This window comes from Oncorhynchus mykiss, chromosome 15, assembly GCF_057628025.1.
Source record: "Oncorhynchus mykiss isolate SJ-2025 chromosome 15, ASM5762802v1, whole genome shotgun sequence".
Taxonomy (NCBI): domain Eukaryota; kingdom Metazoa; phylum Chordata; class Actinopteri; order Salmoniformes; family Salmonidae; genus Oncorhynchus; species Oncorhynchus mykiss.
Genome location: NC_143036.1, coordinates 45,426,897 through 45,439,161, shown reverse-complemented (window position 1 = coordinate 45,439,161; position 12,265 = coordinate 45,426,897). Strand labels below are relative to the sequence as shown.

Genomic DNA, 12,265 nt, shown 5'->3' with positions numbered 1-12,265 from the left:
TGTATATATGAATTACAAATAAATCATGTTTCTAATCTATTGCATAGATACAATGTGTAATCATTGATGTCCCAGGAGCAGGAGTGGTAAACACTGTTGAAGGGTATAATTGTAATACATACATGCAGACACAGAATCATTCAAATAATGGAGTTTGATATGACTGAAAAAGAATGTCTCCGAGAGTCATACCTGAACCGCAACTTTATTTGCCAAGGAAGAGTACATGATCAGTGAATATAATCAATGTAAAGGCTACAATGTGGGAATGTCATGCATGGTAATAACTACAGTACATTTTGTATATAGGACTTGCATCCTTGTGTCAGGCGTTGGGTGTTGCTGGTGCATGAAGTCAGGCGCAGGAGAGCAGAAATAAGTGAACAACACACTTTAATAAAGGCAAATGCACAAAGTAACAAACCCAATGTGCGAACAAAATAACGGTTGCCACTAAACACGGGTAAAACAGCACCCGGGAAATAAACCAGCCGGAAACGTACCGACCTAACAATAAACAATCACGCACAAAGACATGGGGGAAAACTGAGGGCTAAATACACAACACGTAATGAGGGAAAAGAAACCAGGTGTGTGGGAAAACAAGGCAACACAAATGGAAAATGAAAAATGGATCAGCGATGGCTAGAAGACCGGCGACGTCAACCGCCGAAAACCGCCCGAACAAGGAGAGGCATCGACTTCGGTAGAGGTCGTGACTCCTTGGCACTATTAAGTTATTATATTCTGCTCGATCCATAGGCTTTATAAATGCCTTTCAAACTTGATGTTGATACAACAACTATAATAGCTGAGGTTCATAGATTGGTATGAATATTAGTTCAGAAGCTAACGTTTTAGGGTCCATACACAGATTGGCTACATATTGTAGCTAGCTACACATCCATAGGCATAGTTATTTTTATCCTCCACTACACAGTAAGCAAGTAAATAGTTAGCTAGCTATGTTACTTCAGCTGCATTGTAAGGAAAGCTTACACAATTGTACATTCAATTTGCAGTAAACACTTTAGCTAGCCTGATTCTTTACATCCACTGTTTCACAAGACGACAGCCTGGTTTGCTGGTTGTCTCAGGAGACCCTAAAACATTAAACAACATAAATTACAAATTCATTCTCCTAACACTAGCCAGCTGGCTAATGTTAGCTAGTCAGATAATTTACCAAAAACGCTATATAGCAAGTTAACTTTGACAAACAAATAAGCACAAACGTTTGTCTCTACATTCCTCTCAATTGTAAATGTTTTGCTTGACTCGTTATGACGTTATAATAACTTACATCTGGTTCCACCGTAATCTTTTGTCAGCCATCCTTGTTGAAGAACGACAAGGCAAGGGTGGTTAGCGTCAAAATTCGTCATTGGAACCACTCGATATGATTAGTCATAAAAACAACCTTAGAACACTCATTATGCGTTTGGGTCCCAACTCCCTCTTGTGGTGGTCTGGAGCAATGAAGCTGTGACGCTGGTGTAAGCTCAACTTTTAAAGGAGGAACCACTGTAGGCACACAGTGCTACAGTTGAACCTGTTAAGGGCCTAAACCTTCCTAGGCACGCAGTGCCCGCATTGCTACAGTCTAAGCTGTTAGTGGGCTAAATCTTCCTAGGCACGCAGTGCCTGCAGGAGCCTAGTCTAACTTTCAGGTGGCTAAACCCCCCTATCCATTCATTTGTATTCACCTTACGACTCTAGTCTTCCCAAGATGTCAGAATGAGTAGTGTAAGAACTTTGCCAACCATGTTTTTATGTGCCGGCTCCTGTTCCACTGATTCAGATTCTCCAGTTTGACTATAAATCGTTGTGAATCCTGCCGACAAAGCCAACTGTTAGGTGCTGAACAAACAAAGTAAAACATTAAAAACAAGTTTATTCACCCACTGGGTCATACATGCTAGAACCTTTGTGGGTATGGAAGTATATATGTGTGGGATAGGACCTTTCCTAACCACTTCATCTGACCTGACCTCGGCCGAATTCCCCGCTCCTCCCCAGTGGCGATTTTAGCAAGTAAATCTTGGTGGGGCAAAAAAATTATAATTTTGGGATGCATGCCAGCAAAGCCACTACACAACACAACACTGTACAATACATTAATTGCACTATAACGGTGACAAACGGTGCCCACAAACTGTTAGGGCCTACATAAAGCTGTCCCGACAGCAGTCCTAACACCTTATCACTGCTACACCTGGCGGAGCCTTGTCTGGCAGCGAAACAGTTCCTCATTTACTGCCTTTTAAAAATATGCTGATAGGGCTGACTTGCTTAAACAAATGTGGTTGCTACTGACTATTGAGATGTACAAACTATGGCATAAGGGGACGACAAGCGCATAAGAGGCAATACGTAATTCCATTTAAGACATTCATGAGCGAGCTAGGACGGATGTAGTCAATATAACTATTTGTTCAGCACTTTTAAAATGTACAGCGATATAATTCAGAACATGGGCCGTTCTTACAGTGTTCTCGCTGAACACCAAGTCAGAACCATAGGATAAATAAAGGGGGCTTATAAGCAGACAATGAAATGTCAGGTATACTCCCTCTCTGGCGCTCTAGGTCACCAGGCTGCTCCTGGCCGGAAGGTGAGCGCATACTCAGCAGCCGTCTGATTCCCCTGCTGTAGCTGAAGCAGACGCTTACCTCCATATCTGCCCTCCGCGGGATGATTGAAAATGCATTTAAACAGAGCCATGAACCGCTCATAAGAATCTAGCTCTTCCTCTCCTCTCTCCCAGATCCTAATGGCCGACAGTCGAGTCCTTGAACCGGAAAAGGAGTGGAGAGTGGATAGATGGTGATGTTGAGGGAGGAGGCAAGGGTCTGATCCATAAAGTTTCTCACTGCGCCAGAATCCACTAAAGCTGTAGACACAGTACATGAGGGACAGTCAGCCAAAGAGTCTAGCAAGAAAATCTGAATCTGGAATACTCAGTCCTGGTCCAAGGGATGGAACTTCACGTGACTGTCCCTCTGCTCTAGTGGATCCCAGATTCTGAAGTACCGGACACCGCTGGATCTGGTGCCCTCCTTGCCCACAATACAGACAATAGCCCCAGCTGTATCCGTCTGCGTCGTTCTGCCTTGGAAAGGCGGGTGACCCCTACCTCCATGGGTTCAGGCTCTGATCCCGAGTACTTGCCGAAGGAGGGAGAGAAGCGCTGAGAATGCCGACACTCCCAGAGAAGGTTATCCAGGCGGATGGCCATCGCAATGAGTGCGTCCAGGTGTGAATCATAATGATTAACAGGTAATGATTAACACGTAAGGATGAGTGCCAGGTGTGCATAATGATGTTTCCCAGGACCGGTGGTTAGTATTCTGGCAATGTCGTACGCCAAAGGGGAGGAGCAGGAGAAGATGTGACAATACACCCCCCCCCCCGGCGAATGTGGAAATCACGGATGATGTTGGGGTCCAGAATGTACTCCACCGAAACCAAACATCGCTCCACTGGGCCATATCCCTCCAAGTCCACCAGATACTGGTGCCGGCCCCTACGACGTCGGGAGTCCAGTAGGGATCTGACAGCGTACACCGGACCCGTCTCAGCTGGTTCGTTGGGCTCCTACACCTCGGCCGGTTTGTCAGATTTCCGTGCCTCAGCGGAGGCGACCAGTCCTCTCCTGATCCCCGGGATCGTCCCTTTGGTCAGCGACCAATTTATTAGGGTGAGGCACATGGGCTACTAACAGCTAACTACACAACATACACTTAGTATTACTTTCTTAGCTACAGTTTACATATCTCCCTGGCATATTATATAATTTATGTAGCAGCATGCAATACATTTTTGGACTCACCTTGTTGTGCTGTGCTCACTTGAACAGGAAGGTGGCACGGTGGTCTTTCGTGGGCAAATTTTGTCATCAAACTTTGTCATTAAAGTCTGGCATTCTCTGGATTTATAGTGCTGTCAAGAACTCAAAGAAAAAAGAGCACTGTCAGTGATCTTCAGGTCGTAGCTCTAGAAAGAGGTCCGAGTTCCGAATGTACAATTCCGAGTTGGATGAAAGTTCAAAACGTATTTTCCCAGTCGTAGCTCGTTTTTCCCAAGTTCCCAGTTGTCATGAACTCACTAAAGTCAGATTTTGCAGTTCCCGAGTTAACATTTGTTCTGAGCGCGGCACAAATCATGCTTCATTGACAGCATGGCCAATGTTGAATGTTTATAATTTTAAATTAGGAAAAGAGACCCTTAATCTTAGACTTGGGACCACGCAGCCACTCCACTGAATAGCAGGCTAATGATAGCTTTGCAATGCTTGCAGTTAGCCACTGATTCCTTCCAAACCACTCATTGTGGAATTTGCGATTTCCAACTACCAACAGTCCAATCAATGCTACTGTAGAGATAATGTGATTTGACATAATTTTATCTGTGGCCAATGACCGTGAGCCTTCTTGGATGGGCACTTCTAATGTAACTCTATGGCAGCACCCAAGGGGCTTGAATTTTCTACCTCTGCCCTTAGACTTGGTGTTCACATTGAGTCCCCATGAGTGACAGAACACTGAGCCAATCACCGTGCAACGCTCCGTATTTTCTGCTGGCTTGCCCCACCACCACAGAAAGCACTGAGCTAGACTGAAACCTTTTGCATTTTGGAGCTGCCTTACTCAATAAAACAAAAAAGAGACCATGTTTGTATGCGGCTTTATAACTCAATGATATATATATATTTTTTAACATTGTTTGCAAACTGATATATGACACGTATTAATACCAAAATAACATGCAAAACAGGAGAGCCCTGCTGAAAGTGTAGGGCTCAGAGCCCCACCTGCCCTGAATGACGGTTCGCCAATGCGCCTCCCCAATCTCTGACTGTCCTATCTTATCAGTGACTGAAACCAGACTGTTGCCCTTTGCCTCTCTCCATAGGATACATAAGAGTTAACAATACCATGTTTTGACAGAATGTATACTTTCTGCACTCCCCCTTTCCATACACCTAGTTCTTATCCACCCTCCATTGACCCCAACATATACATTCATTATACATGTAAAGTAATCAATAAGTTCTCGTTTGGTAACATGAACAAGTATATTTCAAGCTAGAACCCAACAATGTGGATCATTGTCACATTATTTGATATACTGTTTACACTTCAGTAAAAAATAACACCATGGTTGCAATGAAAGGTAGATGTGTAAATGTGTAGAATGTGTTTGTTTTTGGTCCAAGCCGGTAACTTAACCAACTTTATGTAAATTAGACAAAATAATATTTTCTGAATAAAGGGTCAGGGCATAGCACTTTCCATTCAGCTTCAGGCAACTTTAATGTAGGGCTTGTAGTGACTACATCTATCCGTCACACCCAAACCAATGCAGCTCAGTGTTGCTTATCCAATGTTCACTAGATCTGTTAATGTAATTACAACCAACATAATGTTTAGTACATTTTTATTAAAAGTCAATTCATTGTGGCTAAGTAATAATAGAGCTCATTGCAACTACAAAGATGTCTGTGTATAACTGGAAGAAAAAAATACAGACACACAATTACAAAGTGATACATTGTAAGGTAATACAGTATGTTCTTCATAATCCAAGACAGAATACAGGTTGACTTGATGGCTACATACACAGTACACTTGGAATTAATAATATCAAATATAGTATAGTGTCTGCACTGAAACAACTGATCCATTACGTAGTGTGGTAAATTAGTTTACATTTACCAAATCTCTTATTCTGAACGGACCCTTTCTACACCAGCAAAGATTCTGGTCATTGACTACAATTCCAATGTGCAAAGTAAGATGCAGTGCACTGTTGTTTATCTGGAATTGAGTATTGAACTAAGCCAAGCATCATGCTAAAATCTCTGATGCTGGAGACTCACATCTCCCTCACTAGCTTTAAGCACTAGCTGTCAGAGCAGTTTACAGATCACTGCACCTGTACTTAACCTATCTGTAAACAGCCCATCTATCTACCTCATCCCCATACTGGTATTTATTTATTTTGCTCCTTTGCACCCCAGTGCACATTCATCTTCTGCCGATCTACCATTCCAGTGTTTAATTTCTATATTGTAATTACTTCGCCACCATGGCCTATTTATTTCCTTAACTTACCTCATTTGCACTCACTGTATATAGACTTTATGTTTTATTTTGCTCTACTGTATTATTGACTGTATGTTTTGTTTATTCCATGTGTAACTCTGTGTTGTTGTACAGTGAGGCAAAAAAGTATTTAGTCAGCCACCAATTGTGCAAGTTCTCCCACTTAAAAAGATGAGAGAGGCCTGTAATTTTCATCATAGGTACACTTCAACTATGACAGACAAAATTAAGAAAATAAAATCACATTGTAGGACTTTTAATGAACTTATTTGCAAATTATGGTGGAAAATAAGTATTTGGTAAATAACAAAAGTTTCTCTCAATACTTTGTTATATACCCTTTGTTGGCAATGACAGAGGTCAAACGTTTTCTGTAAGTCTTCACAAGGTTTTCACACACTGTTGCTGGTATTTTGGCCCATTCCTCTATTCAGATCTCCTCTAGAGCAGTGATGTTTTGGGGCTATTTCTGGGCAACACGGACTTTCAACTCCCTCCAAAGATTTTCTATGGGGTTGAGATCTGGAGACTGGCTAGGCCACTCCAGGACCTTAAAATAATTTTTACGAAGCCACTCCTTCGTTGCCCGGGCGGTGTGTTTGGGATCATTGCCATGCTGAAAGACCCAGCCACGTTTCATCTTCAATGCCCTTGCTGATGGAAGGAGGTTTTCACTCAAAATCTCACGATACATGGCCCAATTCAATCTTTTCTTTACACGGATTAGTCGTCCTGGTCCCTTTGCAGAAAAACAGCCCCAAAGCATGATGTTTCCACCCCCATGCTTCACAGTAGGTATGGTGTTCTTTGGATGCAACTCAGCATTCTTTGTCCTCCAAACACGACGAGTCGAGTTTTTACCAAAAAGTTATATTTTGGTTTCATCTGACCATATGACATTCTCCCAATCTTCTTCTGGATCATCCAAATGCTCTCTAGCAAACTTCAGATGGGTCTGGACATGTACTGGCTTAAGCAGGGGGACACGTCTGGCACTGCAGCATTTGAGTCCCTGGCGGCGTAGTGTGCTACTGATGGTAGGCTTTGTTACTTTGGTCCCAGCTCTCTGCAGGTCATTCACTAGGTCCCCCGTGTGGTTCTGGGATTTTTGCTCACCGTTCTTGTGATCATTTTGACCCCACGGGGTGAGATCTTGCGTGGAGCCCCAGATCGAGGGAGATTATCAGTGGTCTTGTATGTCTTCCATTTCCTAATAATTGCTCCCACAGTTGATTTCTTCAAACCAAGCTGCTTACCTATTGCAGATTCAGTCTTCCCAGCCTGGTGCAGGTCTACAATTTTGTTTCTGGTGTCCTTTGACAGCTCTTTGGTCTTGGCCACAGTGGAGTTTGGAGTGTGACTGTTTGAGGTTGTGGACAGGTGTCTTTTATACTGATAAAAAGTTAAAACAGGTGCTATTTATACAGGTAACGAGTGGAGGACAGAGGAGTCTCTTAAAGAAGAAGTTACAGGTCTGTGAGAGCCAGAAATCTTGCTTGTTTGTAGGTCACCAAATACTTATTTTCCACCATAATTTGCAAATAAATTCATTAAAAATCCTACAATGTGATTTTCTGGATTTTTTTTTCTCATTTTGTCTGTCATAATTGAAGTGTACCTATGATGAAAATTACAGGCCTCTCTCATCTTTTTAAGTGAGAGAACTTGCACAATTGGTGGCTGACTAAATACTTTTTTGCCCCACTGTATGTGTCGAATTGCTACCATTATCTTGGCCAGGTCGCAGTTGCAAATGAGAACTTGTTCTCAACTAGCCTACCTGGTTAAATAAAGGTGAAATAAAAAATTAATAAAATGAATAAATAAATCATTCATAGCATACAAAACATACACTGCTCAAAAAAATAAAGGGAACACTTAAACAACACAATGTAACTCGAAGTCAATCACACTTCTGTGAAATCAAACTGTCCACTTAGGAAGCAACACTGATTGACAATAAATTGCACATGCTGTTGTGCAAATGGAATAGACAACAGGTGGAAATTATAGGCAATTAGCAAGACACCTCCAATAAAGGAGTGGTTCTGCAGGTGGTAACCACAGACCACTTCTCAGTTCCTATGCTTCCTGGCTTATGTTTTGGTCACTTTTGAATGCTGGCAGTGCTTTCACTCTAGTGGTAGCATGAGACAGAGTCTACAATCCACACAAGTGGCTCAGGTAGTGCAGCTCATCCAGGACGGCACATCAAGCTGTGGCAAGAAGGTTTGCTGTGTCTGTCAGCGTAGTGTCCAGAGCATGGAGGCGCTACCAGGAGACAGGCCAGTACATCAGGAGACGTGGAGGAGGCCGTAGGAGGGCAACAACCCAGCAGCAGGACCGCTACCTCCACCTTTGTGCAAGGAGGAGCAATGCCAGAGCCCTGCAAAATGACCTCCAGCAGGCCACAAATGTGCATGTGTCTGCTCAAACGGTCAGAAACAGACTCCATGAGGGTGGTATGAGGGCCCGACGTCCACAAGTGGGGGTTGTGCTTACAAGCCCAACACCGTGCAGGACGTTTGGCATTTGCCAGAGAACACCAAGATTGGCAAATTCGCCACTGGCGCCCTGTGCTCTGCAGAGATGAAAGCAGGTTCACACTGAGCAGATGTGACAGACGTGACAGTCTAGAGACGCTGTGGAGAACGTTCTGCTGCCTGCAACATCCTCCAGCATGACCGGTTTGGCGGTGGGTCAGTCATGGTGTGGGGTGGCATTTCTTCCCTCCATGTGCTCTCCAGAGGTAGCCTGACTGCCATTAGGTATCGAGATGAGATCCTCAGACCCCTTGTGAGACCATATGCTGGTGCGGTTGGCCCTGGGTTCCTCCTAATGCAAAACAATGCTAGACCTCATGTGGCTGGAGCGTGTCAGCAGTTCCTGCATGAGGAAGGCATGGATGCTATGGACTGGCCCGCCCGTTCCCCAGACCTGAATCCAATTGAGCACATCTGGGACATCATGTCTCGCTCCATCCACCAACGCACCACAGACTGTCCAGGAGTTGGCGGATGCTTTAGTCCAGGTCTGGGAGGAGATCCCTCAGGAGACCATCCGCCACCTCATCAGGAGCATGCCCAGGCATTGTAGGGAGGTCATACAGGCACGTGGAGGCCACACACACTACTGAGCCTCATTTTGACTTGTTTTAAGGACATTACATCAAAGTTGGATCAGCCTGTAGTGTGGTTTTCCACTTTAATTTTGAGTGTGACTCCAAATCCAGACCTCCATGGGTTGATAAATTTGATTTCCATTGATAATTTTTGTGTGATTTTGTTGTCAGCACATTCAACTATGTAAAGAAAAAAGTATTTAATACGAATATTTCATTCATTCAGACCTAGGATGTGTTATTTTACTGTTCCCTTTATTTTTTTGAGCAGTGTACATGCTGTCGCTACATAACATACAAATACACTGAGTTAAAAAATAAATAAATAAGAACACACCCCCTCCCCCCTTTGCCCTCAGAACAGCCTCAATTTGTCAGGGTATGGACTCTACAAGGTGTCGAAAGCGTTGCACAGAGATGCTGGCCCATGTTGACTCCAATGCCTTCCACAGTTGTGCAAAGTTGGCTGGATGTCCTTTGGGTGGTGGACTATTCTTGATACACACAGGAAACTGTTGAGTGTGAAAAACCCAGCAGCGTTGAAGTTCTTGACACAAACCGGTGCGCGTGGCACCTACTATCATGCCCCATTCAAAGGCACTTACATATTTTTTCTTGCCCATTCACCCTCTGAATGGCACACATACACAATCCATGTCTCAAACATCAAGGCTTAAAAATCCTTCTTGAACCTGTCTCCTCCCCTTCATCTACACTGATTGAAGTGGATTTCTTTGTGTTTTTTCCCTTTATTTAACTATGCAAGTCCGTTAAGATCAAATTCATATTAACAATGATGGCCTACCCCGACCAAACTCTCCTAACTTCCGGCGCCGACAGAGATGACCGCCTCGCTTCGCGTTCCTAGGAAACTATGCAGTTTTTTGTTTTTTACATGTTATTTCTTACATTGGTACCTTATTTCTTACATTGGTATCTTAGGTTTCATTACATACAGTCGGGAAGAACTACTGAATATAAGAGCAACGTCAACTCACCATCAGTATGACCAGGAATATGACTTTCCCGAAGCGGATCCTGTGTTCTGCTTTCCACCCAGGACAACGGAATGGATCCCAGCCAGCGACCCAAAACAAAGACGTCGTAAAAGAGGGAAACGTAGCGGTCTTCTGGTCAGGCTCCGGAGACGGGCACATTGCGCACCACTCGCTAGCATACTACTCGCCAATGTTCAGTCTCTTGACAACAAGGTTGATGAAATCCGAGCAAGGGTAGCATTCCAGAGGGACATCAGAGACTGTAACGTTCTTTGCTTCACGGAAACATGGCTCACTCGAGAGACGCTAACGGAATCGGTGCAGCCAGCTGGTTTCTTCACGCATCGCGCCGACAGAAACGAACATCTTTCTGGTAAGAAGAGGGGCGGGGGCGTATGCCTTATGATTAACGAGCTAACTTGCTGTGAGCGCTTCTATCTGTCCCGGGATCCTGCCAGATTCCATATAGGGGGAGAGACGCGAAATCACAGCTAGCCTAGCTGGCACGGTGGTCTCAAATAGGAGCCGCTATTAAACGTTTCCAGCATTGCAGGAGCTGTATTTACCTTGCTTTGTTCCGGGACAATGTGGGCCGCGCTGACTTCCAATGTAGCAACTGTTTGCCTGCGGAGGACTACAGGAGTGAAGTAGCTACTCTTAGCAAGAAAGTAGCAGACCTACATAAGCTACTGGGGAACCCACGCCTACCTACTTTTTCTTTTACCCCAGTAGCCAGATGCTGATATGGTCTGGTGGAAGTTTGGCCGCCGTGTCGGCTCTAGGCAGGGTTCCATCCCCGAAGGGATCTCCCCCTTCCCTGGAGAACAGAGCTGATCTCGACCCAACCAACCAGCCATGGAAATACGTCACATGGAGGTATGTGACGTTGAAGGAGGGGTCGTCTTGCAACGGGGGTCTCCATGGAGATGATGAGCCCGGAACTGACACAGACAAGAAACAGCTCTGCCGCCCTGGATCCAGAGGTTCCGGCACCTTCGTCCTTGGTGGCTTCCCAATCAAGATCTGATCCGGAGGTACCTGCGTCTTCATCCTTGGCTCTGTCTCCCTCTCCGGTGGCTTCTACCTCGAGTTAAGCTCCTCGGAGCTCTGAGACCGGCCCATTCAACATCACCAGCTGTCATCATAGGCAGCTCTATGGTGAGAAACATCTCGGTCCCCAAGGCAAAAACCCTGTGCTACCCAGGAGCATGAGTACAGGACATAACAAGGCTGCTTCCAACTGTTCTACCACAGATCCCGAGAGCATTTCAAGGCTGCGTTGAAACAATGACTGGTAAATGATCCAAGACCAGCTCAGTTAATCCCTACCATTGTGACAATGAGTCGTCATAATGCTGCATCAAATGTACATGATCGTAGGGGCATTTGGTAAACACAATGTAAGTTATTTAATTTATGTACCCTAATTGCACTTAAAACACATGTTTATCCTACAGCTATTGTAAGCAGTTATCACAAGCCTATAAACCATAGTTACACTGTTAGCACTGAGGCGGTGTGCAATAGTAGGAAGACCACTTTATGCAGCTCACCCTGCACTATCAGCTCCAATATAAAAAACATGAGTAAGTCTACCTCTGATAAGCTTCCCAGTAAAGCATTAAAAACAATCAAGCAACCCAGAAAAGTGTTAAAAGTAGCGCATATTAACATATGTAGCCTAAGAAACAAGGTCCATGAAGTCAATTTTTTATTTTTTATTTCACCTTTATTTAACCAGGTAGGCTAGTTGAGAACAAGTTCTCATTTACAACTGCGACCTTGCCAAGATAAAGCAAAGCAGTGCGACACAAACAAAAACACAGAGTTACACATGGAATAAACAAGCGTACAGTCAAAAACACATTAGGTAAAAAATAAAGTCTATATACTATACAGTGTGTGCAAATGGCGTGAGGAGGTAAGGTAATAAATAGGCTATAGTAGCAAGTAATTATAATTTAGCAAATTAATACTGGAGCGATAGATGTGCAGATGATTATGTGCAAGTAGAAATACTGGTGTGCAAAAGATCAGAA

The 12,265-nt window shown here is 44.0% G+C and overlaps 1 long non-coding RNA gene across 1 annotated transcript; it reads right to left on the bottom strand.

Annotated features, from left to right (window-relative positions):
- Positions 1 to 376: 376 nt before the first annotated feature.
- Positions 377 to 1,451, bottom strand: LOC149977811 (uncharacterized). The gene is made up of 2 exons (XR_016486410.1): positions 1,304 to 1,451; positions 377 to 1,103 (listed from the first exon to the last, which is right to left on the bottom strand). It is a non-coding gene; the product is annotated as an uncharacterized LOC149977811 (long non-coding RNA).
- Positions 1,452 to 12,265: the final 10,814 nt, after the last annotated feature.